We start from the raw sequence: 12,055 nt of genomic DNA, 5'->3' as shown, positions 1-12,055 counted from the left end.
TTAATTCTTTTCCTTCCAATGCCTAACTCCAAAATCTCTTAGTATCTTACCATGACCCTTCCTATCTGCAGCATAACCTTAAACATACTCCTATAGTTTCAAACTCTTAACCTCCCTTCTTAGTGCCTAACCATTACCCCACCCCCTGCCATTGAACCATAACATCCCCTACACATAGGACAGAGTTCCAAAATCAGTCGTTTTACCAGTGTTTGGGATTCTGCTATCAGTTTCCTGACTTGCAGCTTCCCGAATGCCAGGATGCCCAATGCATCCAATTGTAATCACTTCAAGTTAATTTTTATGTCTCTACAGTCTTTAGAAATATTTTTGAAAAGTATCTAGTAGATATGATAAACTTTTTTGAACTCTGTTGTTGAATTGTCCCAGCAACTATCATACACCAGATAGAATTTGAACTTTAAGAGAAAATAACTGATTTTGTTTTTGGAAAATAATTATGACAGCAGTGGGATTTGAACCCACGCCTCCGAAGAGAGTGGAGCCTAAATCCAGCGCCTTAGACCGCTCGGCCATGCTACCACACTTAAAGGTAACTCATAGTTTCTCACAGTCTGGAATCTAGAACTAGAATTACAGAAAATGTTGTTGTTGTAGTAAAGAAATACGTAAAAATATGTTTTATGTTAAGCATTTTAGATGCTCTTAACATAAGTGAGAATTTTTTTTTAAAGAATATTGGTTGCCATGCAATCTAGATGAGAAATGGTTAATTTTTAATTAATTTGCATTTTAGTCGAGTTTACCACTTTGAAACCAATCACTGACATTTTCTTTGAAAAATTTATATGGCAGCTTTGGGAAGTTAGCAAAGAAAGAAATTAGCTGTTATAACAATGTGATGATGAACACTTTTTTTCTAATTGAATTGCATTATTGTGGAAATAACAATGAAAACATCAATCTCTAACAATATATATCAATAATAAATATGGCAGCAGTGGGATTTGAACCCACGCCTCCGAAGAGACTGGAGCCTTAATCCAGCGCCTTAGACCGCTCGGCCATGCTACCTCATTGGTGCAGTGTTCATGTGGCTCAAAGATCTATCAAATGATTATTTAAATGTGTTTTGTTCACTTTATATGAAGTAAAAAAACATATTGAGATTTATTAGAGCATTCACATATGGTTAGGGTTAGGTACGTGATACTGGTGCTTGGGTTTCTGGTGGTCATTGCAATATTAGGGACATCTTAATGCTCACAATTCTGACACTTGCTCGGTTAGCCTTCTAACTTTCAACATCGAGCCCCTAACTCTAACACTGAACATACCTGCAGCCTATCCTTAATTCTTTTCCTTCCAATGCCTAACTCCAAAACCTCTTAGTATCTTACCATGACCCTTCCTATCTGCAGCATAACCTTAAACATACTCCTATAGTTCCAAACTCTTAACCTCCCTTCTTAGTGCCTAACCATTACCCCGCCCCCTGCCATTGAACCATAACATCCCCTACACATAGGACAGAGTTCCAAAATCAGTCGTTTTACCAGTGCTTGGGATTCTGCTATCAGTTTCCTGACTTGCAGCTTACCGAATGCCAGGATGCCCAATGCATCCAATTGTAATCACTTCAAGTTAATTTTTATGTCTGTACAGTCTTTAGAAATATTTTTGAAAAGTATCTAGTAGATATGATAAACTTTTTTGAACTCTGTTGTTGAATTGTCCCAGCAACTATCATACACCAGATAGAATTTGAACTTTAAGAGAAAATAACTGATTTTGTTTTTGGAAAATAATTATGGCAGCAGTGGGATTTGAACCCACGCCTCCGAAGAGACTGGAGCCTAAATCCAGCGCCTTAGACCGCTCGGCCATGCTACCACACTTAAAGGTAACTCATAGTTTCTCACAGTCTGGAATCTAGAACTAGAAATTACAGAAAATGTTGTTGTTGTAGTAAAGAAATACGTAAAAATCTGTTTTATGTTAAGCATTTTAGATGCTCTTAACATAAGTGAGAATTTTTTTTTAAAGAATATTGGTTGCCATGCAATCTAGATGAGAAATGGTTAATTTTTAATTAATTTGCATTTTAGTCGAGTTTACCACTTTGAAACCAATCACTGACATTTTCTTTGAAAAATTTATATGGCAGCTTTGGGAAGTTAGCAAAGAAAGAAATTAGCTGTTATAACAATGTGATGATGAACACTTATTTTTTAATTGAATTGCATTATTGTGGAAAGAACAATGAAAACATCAACCTCTAACAATATATATCAATAATAAATATGGCAGCAGTGGGATTTGAACCCACGCCTCCAAAGAGACTGGAGCCTTAATCCAGCGCCTTAGACCGCTCGGCCATGCTACCTCATGGGTGCAATGTTCATGTGGCTCAAAGATCTATCAAATGATTATTTAAATGTGTTTTGTTCACTTTATATGAAGTAAAAAAACATATTGAGATTTATTAGAGCATTCACATATGGTTAGGGTTAGGTACGTGATACTGGTGCTTGGGTTTCTGGTGGTCATTGCAATATTAGGGACATCTCAATGCTCACAATTCTGACACTTGCTAGGTTAGCCTTCTAACTTTCAACATCGAGCCCCTAACTCTAACACTGAACATACCTGCAGCCTATCCTTAATTCTTTTCCTTCCAATGCCTAACTCCAAAATCTCTTAGTATCTTACCATGACCCTTCCTATCTGCAGCATAACCTTAAACATACTCCTATAGTTCCAAACTCTTAACCTCCCTTCTTAGTGCCTAACCATTACCCCACCCCCTGCCATTGAACCATAACATCCCCTACACATAGGACAGAGTTCCAAAATCAGTCGTTTTACCAGTGTTTGGGATTCTGCTATCAGTTTCCTGACTTGCAGCTTCCCGAATGCCAGGATGCCCAATGCATCCAATTGTAATCACTTCAAGTTAATTTTTATGTCTCTACAGTCTTTAGAAATATTTTTGAAAAGTATCTAGTAGATATGATAAACTTTTTTGAACTCTGTTGTTGAATTGTCCCAGAAACTATCATACACCAGATAGAATTTGAACTTTAAGAGAAAATAACTGATTTTGTTTTTGGAAAATAATTATGGCAGCAGTGGGATTTTAACCCACGCCTCCAAAGAGACTGGAGCCTAAATCCAGCGCCTTAGACCGCTCGGCCATGCTACCACAATTTAAGGTAGCTCATAGTTTCTCACAGTCTGGAATCTAGAACTAGAATTACAGAAAATGTTGTTGTTGTAGTAAAGAAATACGTAAAAATCTGTTTTATGTTAAGCATTTTAGATGCTCTTAACATAAGTGAGAATTTTTTTTTAAAGAATATTGGTTGCCATGCAATCTAGATGAGAAATGGTAAATTTTTAATTAATTTGCATTTTAGTCGAGTTTACCACTTTGAAACCAATCACTGACATTTTCTTTGAAAAATTTATATGGCAGCTTTGGGAAGTTAGCAAAGAAAGAAATTAGCTGTTATAACAATGTGATGATGAACACTTATTTTTTAATTGAATTGCATTATTGTGGAAAGAACAATGAAAACATCAACCTCTAACAATATATATCAATAATAAATATGGCAGCAGTGGGATTTGAACCCACGCCTCCAGCGCCTTAGACCGCTCGGCCATGCTACCTCATGGGTGCAGTGTTCATGTGGCTCAAAGATCTATCAAATGATTATTTAAATGTGTTTTGTTCACTTTATATGAAGTAAAAAAACATATTGAGATTTATTAGAGCATTCACATATGGTTAGGGTTAGGTAAGTGATACTGGTGCTTGTGTTTCTGGTGGTCATTGCAATATTAGGGACATCTCAATGCTCACAATTCTGACACTTGCTAGGTTAGCCTTCTAACTTTCAACATCGAGCCCATAACTCTAACACTGAACATACCTGCAGCCTATCCTTAATTCTTTTCCTTCCAATGCCTAACTCCAAAACCTCTTAGTATCTTACCATGACCCTTCCTATCTGCAGCATAACTTTAAACATACTCCTATAGTTCCAAACTCTTAACCTCCCTTTTTAGTGCCTAACCATTACCCCAGCCCCTGCCATTGAACCATAACATCCCCTACACATAGGACAGAGTTCCAAAATCAGTCGTTTTACCAGTGTTTGGGATTCTGCTATCAGTTTCCTGACTTGCAGCTTCCCGAATGCCAGGATGCCCAATGCATCCAATTGTAATCACTTCAAGTTAATTTTTATGTCTCTACAGTCTTTAGAAATATTTTTGAAAAGTATCTAGTAGATATGATAAACTTTTTTGAACTCTGTTGTTGAATTGTCCCAGCAACTATCATACACCAGATAGAATTTGAACTTTAAGAGAAAATAACTGATTTTGTTTTTGGAAAATAATTATGGCAGCAGTGGGATTTGAACCCACGCCTCCGAAGAGACTGGAGCCTAAATCCAGCGCCTTAGACCGCTCGGCCATGCTACCACACTTAAAGGTAACTCATAGTTTCTCACAGTCTGGAATCTAGAACTAGAAATTACAGAAAATGTTGTTGTTGTAGTAAAGAAATACGTAAAAATCTGTTTTATGTTAAGCATTTTAGATGCTCTTAACATAAGTGAGAATTTTTTTTTAAAGAATATTGGTTGCCATGCAATCTAGATGAGAAATGGTTAATTTTTAATTAATTTGCATTTTAGTCGAGTTTACCACTTTGAAACCAATCACTGACATTTTCTTTGAAAAATTTATATGGCAGCTTTGGGAAGTTAGCAAAGAAAGAAATTAGCTGTTATAACAATGTGATGATGAACACTTATTTTTTAATTGAATTGCATTATTGTGGAAAGAACAATGAAAACATCAACCTCTAACAATATATATCAATAATAAATATGGCAGCAGTGGGATTTGAACCCACGCCTCCAAAGAGACTGGAGCCTTAATCCAGAGCCTTAGACCGCTCGGCCATGCTACCTCATGGGTGCAGTGTTCATGTGGCTTAAAGATCTATCAAATGATTATTTAAATGTGTTTTGTTCACTTTATATGAAGTAAAAAAACATATTGAGATTTATTAGAGCATTCACATATGGTTAGGGTTAGGTACGTGATACTGGTGCTTGGGTTTCTGGTGGTCATTGCAATATTAGGGACATCTTAATGCTCACAATTCTGACACTTGCTAGGTTAGCCTTCTAACTTTCAACATCGAGCCCCTAACTCTAACACTGAACATACCTGCAGCCTATCCTTAATTCTTTTCCTTCCAATGCCTAACTCCAAAACCTCTTAGTATCTTACCATGACCCTTCCTATCTGCAGCATAACCTTAAACATACTCCTATAGTTTCAAACTCTTAACCTCCCTTCTTAGTGCCTAACCATTACCCCACCCCCTGCCATTGAACCATAACATCCCCTACACATAGGACAGAGTTCCAAAATCAGTCGTTTTACCAGTGTTGGGGATTCTGCTATCAGTTTCCTGACTTGCAGCTTCCCGAATGCCAGGATGCCCAATGCATCCAATTGTAATCACTTCAAGTTAATTTTTATGTCTCTACAGTCTTTAGAAATATTTTTGAAAAGTATCTAGTAGATATGATAAACTTTTTTGAACTCTGTTGTTGAATTGTCCCAGCAACTATCATACACCAGATAGAATTTGAACTTTAAGAGAAAATAACTGATTTTGTTTTTGGAAAATAATTATGGCAGCAGTGGGATTTGAACCCACGCCTCCGAAGAGAGTGGAGCCTAAATCCAGCGCCTTAGACCGCTCGGCCATGCTACCACACTTAAAGGTAACTCATAGTTTCTCACAGTCTGGAATCTAGAACTAGAATTACAGAAAATGTTGTTGTTGTAGTAAAGAAATACGTAAAAATATGTTTTATGTTAAGCATTTTAGATGCTCTTAACATAAGTGAGAATTTTTTTTTAAAGAATATTGGTTGCCATGCAATCTAGATGAGAAATGGTTAATTTTTAATTAATTTGCATTTTAGTCGAGTTTACCACTTTGAAACCAATCACTGACATTTTCTTTGAAAAATTTATATGGCAGCTTTGGGAAGTTAGCAAAGAAAGAAATTAGCTGTTATAACAATGTGATGATGAACACTTTTTTTCTAATTGAATTGCATTATTGTGGAAATAACAATGAAAACATCAATCTCTAACAATATATATCAATAATAAATATGGCAGCAGTGGGATTTGAACCCACGCCTCCGAAGAGACTGGAGCCTTAATCCAGCGCCTTAGACCGCTCGGCCATGCTACCTCATTGGTGCAGTGTTCATGTGGCTCAAAGATCTATCAAATGATTATTGAAATGTGTTTTGTTCACTTTATATGAAGTAAAAAAACATATTGAGATTTATTAGAGCATTCACATATGGTTAGGGTTAGGTACGTGATACTGGTGCTTGGGTTTCTGGTGGTCATTGCAATATTAGGGACATCTTAATGCTCACAATTCTGACACTTGCTAGGTTAGCCTTCTAACTTTCAACATCGAGCCCCTAACTCTAACACTGAACATACCTGCAGCCTATCCTTAATTCTTTTCCTTCCAATGCCTAACTCCAAAACCTCTTAGTATCTTACCATGACCCTTCCTATCTGCAGCATAACCTTAAACATACTCCTATAGTTCCAAACTCTTAACCTCCCTTCTTAGTGCCTAACCATTACCCCACCCCCTGCCATTGAACCATAACATCCCCTACACATAGGACAGAGTTCCAAAATCAGTCGTTTTACCAGTGCTTGGGATTCTGCTATCAGTTTCCTGACTTGCAGCTTACCGAATGCCAGGATGCCCAATGCATCCAATTGTAATCACTTCAAGTTAATTTTTATGTCTGTACAGTCTTTAGAAATATTTTTGAAAAGTATCTAGTAGATATGATAAACTTTTTTGAACTCTGTTGTTGAATTGTCCCAGCAACTATCATACACCAGATAGAATTTGAACTTTAAGAGAAAATAACTGATTTTGTTTTTGGAAAATAATTATGGCAGCAGTGGGATTTGAACCCACGCCTCCGAAGAGAGTGGAGCCTAAATCCAGCGCCTTAGACCGCTCGGCCATGCTACCACACTTAAAGGTAACTCATAGTTTCTCACAGTCTGGAATCTAGAACTAGAATTACAGAAAATGTTGTTGTTGTAGTAAAGAAATACGTAAAAATATGTTTTATGTTAAGCATTTTAGATGCTCTTAACATAAGTGAGAATTTTTTTTTAAAGAATATTGGTTGCCATGCAATCTAGATGAGAAATGGTTAATTTTTAATTAATTTGCATTTTAGTCGAGTTTACCACTTTGAAACCAATCACTGACATTTTCTTTGAAAAATTTATATGGCAGCTTTGGGAAGTTAGCAAAGAAAGAAATTAGCTGTTATAACAATGTGATGATGAACACTTTTTTTCTAATTGAATTGCATTATTGTGGAAATAACAATGAAAACATCAATCTCTAACAATATATATCAATAATAAATATGGCAGCAGTGGGATTTGAACCCACGCCTCCGAAGAGACTGGAGCCTTAATCCAGCGCCTTAGACCGCTCGGCCATGCTACCTCATTGGTGCAGTGTTCATGTGGCTCAAAGATCTATCAAATGATTATTTAAATGTGTTTTGTTCACTTTATATGAAGTAAAAAAACATATTGAGATTTATTAGAGCATTCACATATGGTTAGGGTTAGGTACGTGATACTGGTGCTTGGGTTTCTGGTGGTCATTGCAATATTAGGGACATCTTAATGCTCACAATTCTGACACTTGCTAGGTTAGCCTTCTAACTTTCAACATCGAGCCCCTAACTCTAACACTGAACATACCTGCAGCCTATCCTTAATTCTTTTCCTTCCAATGCCTAACTCCAAAACCTCTTAGTATCTTACCATGACCCTTCCTATCTGCAGCATAACCTTAAACATACTCCTATAGTTCCAAACTCTTAACCTCCCTTCTTAGTGCCTAACCATTACCCCACCCCCTGCCATTGAACCATAACATCCCCTACACATAGGACAGAGTTCCAAAATCAGTCGTTTTACCAGTGTTTGGGATTCTGCTATCAGTTTCCTGACTTGCAGCTTCCCGAATGCCAGGATGCCCAATGCATCCAATTGTAATCACTTCAAGTTAATTTTTATGTCTCTACAGTCTTTAGAAATATTTTTGAAAAGTATCTAGTAGATATGATAAACTTTTTTGAACTCTGTTGTTGAATTGTCCCAGCAACTATCATACACCAGATAGAATTTGAACTTTAAGAGAAAATAACTGATTTTGTTTTTGGAAAATAATTATGGCAGCAGTGGGATTTGAACCCACGCCTCCGAAGAGAGTGGAGCCTAAATCCAGCGCCTTAGACCGCTCGGCCATGCTACCACACTTAAAGGTAACTCATAGTTTCTCACAGTCTGGAATCTAGAACTAGAATTACAGAAAATGTTGTTGTTGTAGTAAAGAAATACGTAAAAATATGTTTTATGTTAAGCATTTTAGATGCTCTTAACATAAGTGAGAATTTTTTTTTAAAGAATATTGGTTGCCATGCAATCTAGATGAGAAATGGTTAATTTTTAATTAATTTGCATTTTAGTCGAGTTTACCACTTTGAAACCAATCACTGACATTTTCTTTGAAAAATTTATATGGCAGCTTTGGGAAGTTAGCAAAGAAAGAAATTAGCTGTTATAACAATGTGATGATGAACACTTTTTTTCTAATTGAATTGCATTATTGTGGAAATAACAATGAAAACATCAATCTCTAACAATAAATATGGCAGCAGTGGGATATGAACCCACGCCTCGGAAGAGACTGGAGCCTTAATCCAGCGCCTTAGACCGCTCGGCCATGCTACCTCATTGGTGCAGTGTTCATGTGGCTCAAAGATCTATCAAATGATTATTTAAATGTGTTTTGTTCACTTTATATGAAGTAAAAAAACATATTGAGATTTATTAGAGCATTCACATATGGTTAGGGTTAGGTACGTGATACTGGTGCTTGGGTTTCTGGTGGTCATTGCAATATTAGGGACATCTTAATGCTCACAATTCTGACACTTGCTAGGTTAGCCTTCTAACTTTCAACATCGAGCCCCTAACTCTAACACTGAACATACCTGCAGCCTATCCTTAATTCTTTTCCTTCCAATGCCTAACTCCAAAACCTCTTAGTATCTTACCATGACCCTTCCTATCTGCAGCATAACCTTAAACATACTCCTATAGTTCCAAACTCCTAACCTCCCTTCTTAGTGCCTAACCATTACCCCACCCCCTGCCATTGAACCATAACATCCCCTACACATAGGACAGAGTTCCAAAATCAGTCGTTTTACCAGTGCTTGGGATTCTGCTATCAGTTTCCTGACTTGCAGCTTACCGAATGCCAGGATGCCCAATGCATCCAATTGTAATCACTTCAAGTTAATTTTTATGTCGATACAGTCTTTAGAAATATTTTTGAAAAGTATCTAGTAGATATGATAAACTTTTTTGAACTCTGTTGTTGAATTGTCCCAGCAACTATCATACACCAGATAGAATTTGAACTTTAAGAGAAAATAACTGATTTTGTTTTTGGAAAATAATTATGGCAGCAGTGGGATTTGAACCCACGCCTCCAAAGAGACTGGAGCCTAAATCCAGCGCCTTAGACCGCTCGGCCATGCTACCACACTTAAAGGTAGCTCATAGTTTCTCACAGTCTGGAATCTAGAACTAGAATTACAGAAAATGTTGTTGTTGTAGTATACGTAAAAATCTGTTTTATGTTAAGCATTTTAGATGCTCTTAACATAAGTGAGAATTTTTTTTTAAAGAATATTGGTTGCCATGCAATCTAGATGAGAAATGGTTAATTTTTAATTAATTTGCATTTTAGTCGAGTTTACCACTTTGAAACCAATCACTGACATTTTCTTTGAAAAATTTATATGGCAGCTTTGGGAAGTTAGCAAAGAAAGAAATTAGCTGTTATAACAATGTGATGATGAACACTTATTTTTTAATTGAATTGCATTATTGTGGAAAGAACAATGAAAACATCAACCTCTAACAATATATATCAATAATAAATATGGCAGCAGTGGGATTTGAACCCACGCCTCCAGCGCCTTAGACCGCTCGGCCATGCTACCTCATGGGTGCAATGTTCATGTGGCTCAAAGATCTATCAAATGATTATTTAAATGTGTTTTGTTCACTTTATATGAAGTAAAAAAACATATTGAGATTTATTAGAGCATTCACATATGGTTAGGGTTAGGTACGTGATACTGGTGCTTGGGTTTCTGGTGGTCATTGCAATATTAGGGACATCTCAATGCTCACAATTCTGACACTTGCTAGGTTAGCCTTCTAACTTTCAACATCGAGCCCATAACTCTAACACTGAACATACCTGCAGCCTATCCTTAATTCTTTTCCTTCCAATGCCTAACTCCAAAACCTCTTAGTATCTTACCATTACCCTTCCTATCTGCAGCATAACCTTAAACATACTCCTATAGTTCCAAACTCTTAACCTCCCTTCTTAGTGCCTAACCATTACCCCACCCCCTGCCATTGAACCATAACATCCCCTACACATAGGACAGAGTTCCAAAATCAGTCGTTTTACCAGTGTTTGGGATTCTGCTATCAGTTTCCTGACTTGCAGCTTCCCGAATGCCAGGATGCCCAATGCATCCAATTGTAATCACTTCAAGTTAATTTTTATGTCTCTACAGTCTTTAGAAATATTTTTGAAAAGTATCTAGTAGATATGATAAACTTTTTTGAACTCTGTTGTTGAATTGTCCCAGCAACTATCATACACCAGATAGAATTTGAACTTTAAGAGAAAATAACTGATTTTGTTTTTGGAAAATAATTATGGCAGCAGTGGGATTTGAACCCACGCCTCCGAAGAGACTGGAGCCTAAATCCAGCGCCTTAGACCGCTCGGCCATGCTACCACACTTAAAGGTAACTCATAGTTTCTCACAGTCTGGAATCTAGAACTAGAAATTACAGAAAATGTTGTTGTTGTAGTAAAGAAATATGTAAAAATCTGTTTTATGTTAAGCATTTTAGATGCTCTTAACATAAGTGAGAATTTTTTTTTAAAGAATATTGGTTGCCATGCAATCTAGATGAGAAATGGTTAATTTTTAATTAATTTGCATTTTAGTCGAGTTTACCACTTTGAAACCAATCACTGACATTTTCTTTGAAAAATTTATATGGCAGCTTTGGGAAGTTAGCAAAGAAAGAAATTAGCTGTTATAACAATGTGATGATGAACACTTTTTTTCTAATTGAATTGCATTATTGTGGAAATAACAATGAAAACATCAACCTCTAACAATATATATCAATAATAAATATGGCAGCAGTGGGATTTGAACCCACGCCTCCGAAGAGACTGGAGCCTTAATCCAGCGCCTTAGACCGCTCGGCCATGCTACCTCATTGGTGCAGTGTTCATGTGGCTCAAAGATCTATCAAATGATTATTTAAATGTGTTTTGTTCACTTTATATGAAGTAAAAAAACATATTGAGATTTATTAGAGCATTCACATATGGTTAGGGTTAGGTACGTGATACTGGTGCTTGGGTTTCTGGTGGTCATTGCAATATTAGGGACATCTTAATGCTCACAATTCTGACACTTGCTAGGTTAGCCTTCTAACTTTCAACATCGAGCCCCTAACTCTAACACTGAACATACCTGCAGCCTATCCTTAATTCTTTTCCTTCCAATGCCTAACTCCAAAACCTCTTAGTATCTTACCATGACCCTTCCTATCTGCAGCATAACCTTAAACATACTTCTATAGTTCCAAACTCTTAACCTCCCTTCTTAGTGCCTAACCATTACCCCACCCCCTGCCATTGAACCATAACATCCCCTACACATAGGACAGAGTTCCAAAATCAGTCGTTTTACCAGTGCTTGGGATTCTGCTATCAGTTTCCTGACTTGCAGCTTACCGAATGCCAGGATGCCCAATGCATCCAATTGTAATCACTTCAAGTTAATTTTTATGTCTGTACAGT

General features: G+C 36.8%; 11 non-coding genes across 11 annotated transcripts; all 11 read right to left on the bottom strand.

Annotated features, from left to right (window-relative positions):
* Window positions 1-953: 953 nt before the first annotated feature.
* TRNAL-AAG (transfer RNA leucine (anticodon AAG)) lies at window positions 954-1,035 on the bottom strand. Its single transcript has one exon. It is a non-coding gene; the product is annotated as a tRNA-Leu (tRNA).
* Window positions 1,036-1,772: 737 nt separating this feature from the next.
* On the bottom strand, window positions 1,773-1,854 carry TRNAL-UAG (transfer RNA leucine (anticodon UAG)). Its single transcript has one exon. It is a non-coding gene; the product is annotated as a tRNA-Leu (tRNA).
* A 411-nt stretch (window positions 1,855-2,265) lies between these two features.
* Window positions 2,266-2,347, bottom strand: TRNAL-AAG (transfer RNA leucine (anticodon AAG)). Its single transcript has one exon. It is a non-coding gene; the product is annotated as a tRNA-Leu (tRNA).
* Window positions 2,348-3,084: 737 nt separating this feature from the next.
* TRNAL-UAG (transfer RNA leucine (anticodon UAG)) lies at window positions 3,085-3,166 on the bottom strand. The gene has a single exon. It is a non-coding gene; the product is annotated as a tRNA-Leu (tRNA).
* Window positions 3,167-4,373: 1,207 nt separating this feature from the next.
* Window positions 4,374-4,455, bottom strand: TRNAL-UAG (transfer RNA leucine (anticodon UAG)). The gene has a single exon. It is a non-coding gene; the product is annotated as a tRNA-Leu (tRNA).
* Window positions 4,456-4,866: 411 nt separating this feature from the next.
* On the bottom strand, window positions 4,867-4,948 carry TRNAL-AAG (transfer RNA leucine (anticodon AAG)). The gene has a single exon. It is a non-coding gene; the product is annotated as a tRNA-Leu (tRNA).
* A 1,229-nt stretch (window positions 4,949-6,177) lies between these two features.
* TRNAL-AAG (transfer RNA leucine (anticodon AAG)) lies at window positions 6,178-6,259 on the bottom strand. The gene has a single exon. It is a non-coding gene; the product is annotated as a tRNA-Leu (tRNA).
* Window positions 6,260-7,488: 1,229 nt separating this feature from the next.
* TRNAL-AAG (transfer RNA leucine (anticodon AAG)) lies at window positions 7,489-7,570 on the bottom strand. Its single transcript has one exon. It is a non-coding gene; the product is annotated as a tRNA-Leu (tRNA).
* A 2,035-nt stretch (window positions 7,571-9,605) lies between these two features.
* On the bottom strand, window positions 9,606-9,687 carry TRNAL-UAG (transfer RNA leucine (anticodon UAG)). Its single transcript has one exon. It is a non-coding gene; the product is annotated as a tRNA-Leu (tRNA).
* Window positions 9,688-10,888: 1,201 nt separating this feature from the next.
* TRNAL-UAG (transfer RNA leucine (anticodon UAG)) lies at window positions 10,889-10,970 on the bottom strand. The gene has a single exon. It is a non-coding gene; the product is annotated as a tRNA-Leu (tRNA).
* A 411-nt stretch (window positions 10,971-11,381) lies between these two features.
* TRNAL-AAG (transfer RNA leucine (anticodon AAG)) lies at window positions 11,382-11,463 on the bottom strand. Its single transcript has one exon. It is a non-coding gene; the product is annotated as a tRNA-Leu (tRNA).
* Window positions 11,464-12,055: the final 592 nt, after the last annotated feature.

The sequence above is a fragment of the Crinia signifera genome, unplaced genomic scaffold (genome assembly GCF_055691185.1).
Source record: "Crinia signifera unplaced genomic scaffold, ASM5569118v1 HAP2_SCAFFOLD_130, whole genome shotgun sequence".
NCBI lineage: Eukaryota > Metazoa > Chordata > Amphibia > Anura > Myobatrachidae > Crinia > Crinia signifera.
This window is presented reverse-complemented; position numbering and strand designations above follow the sequence as displayed.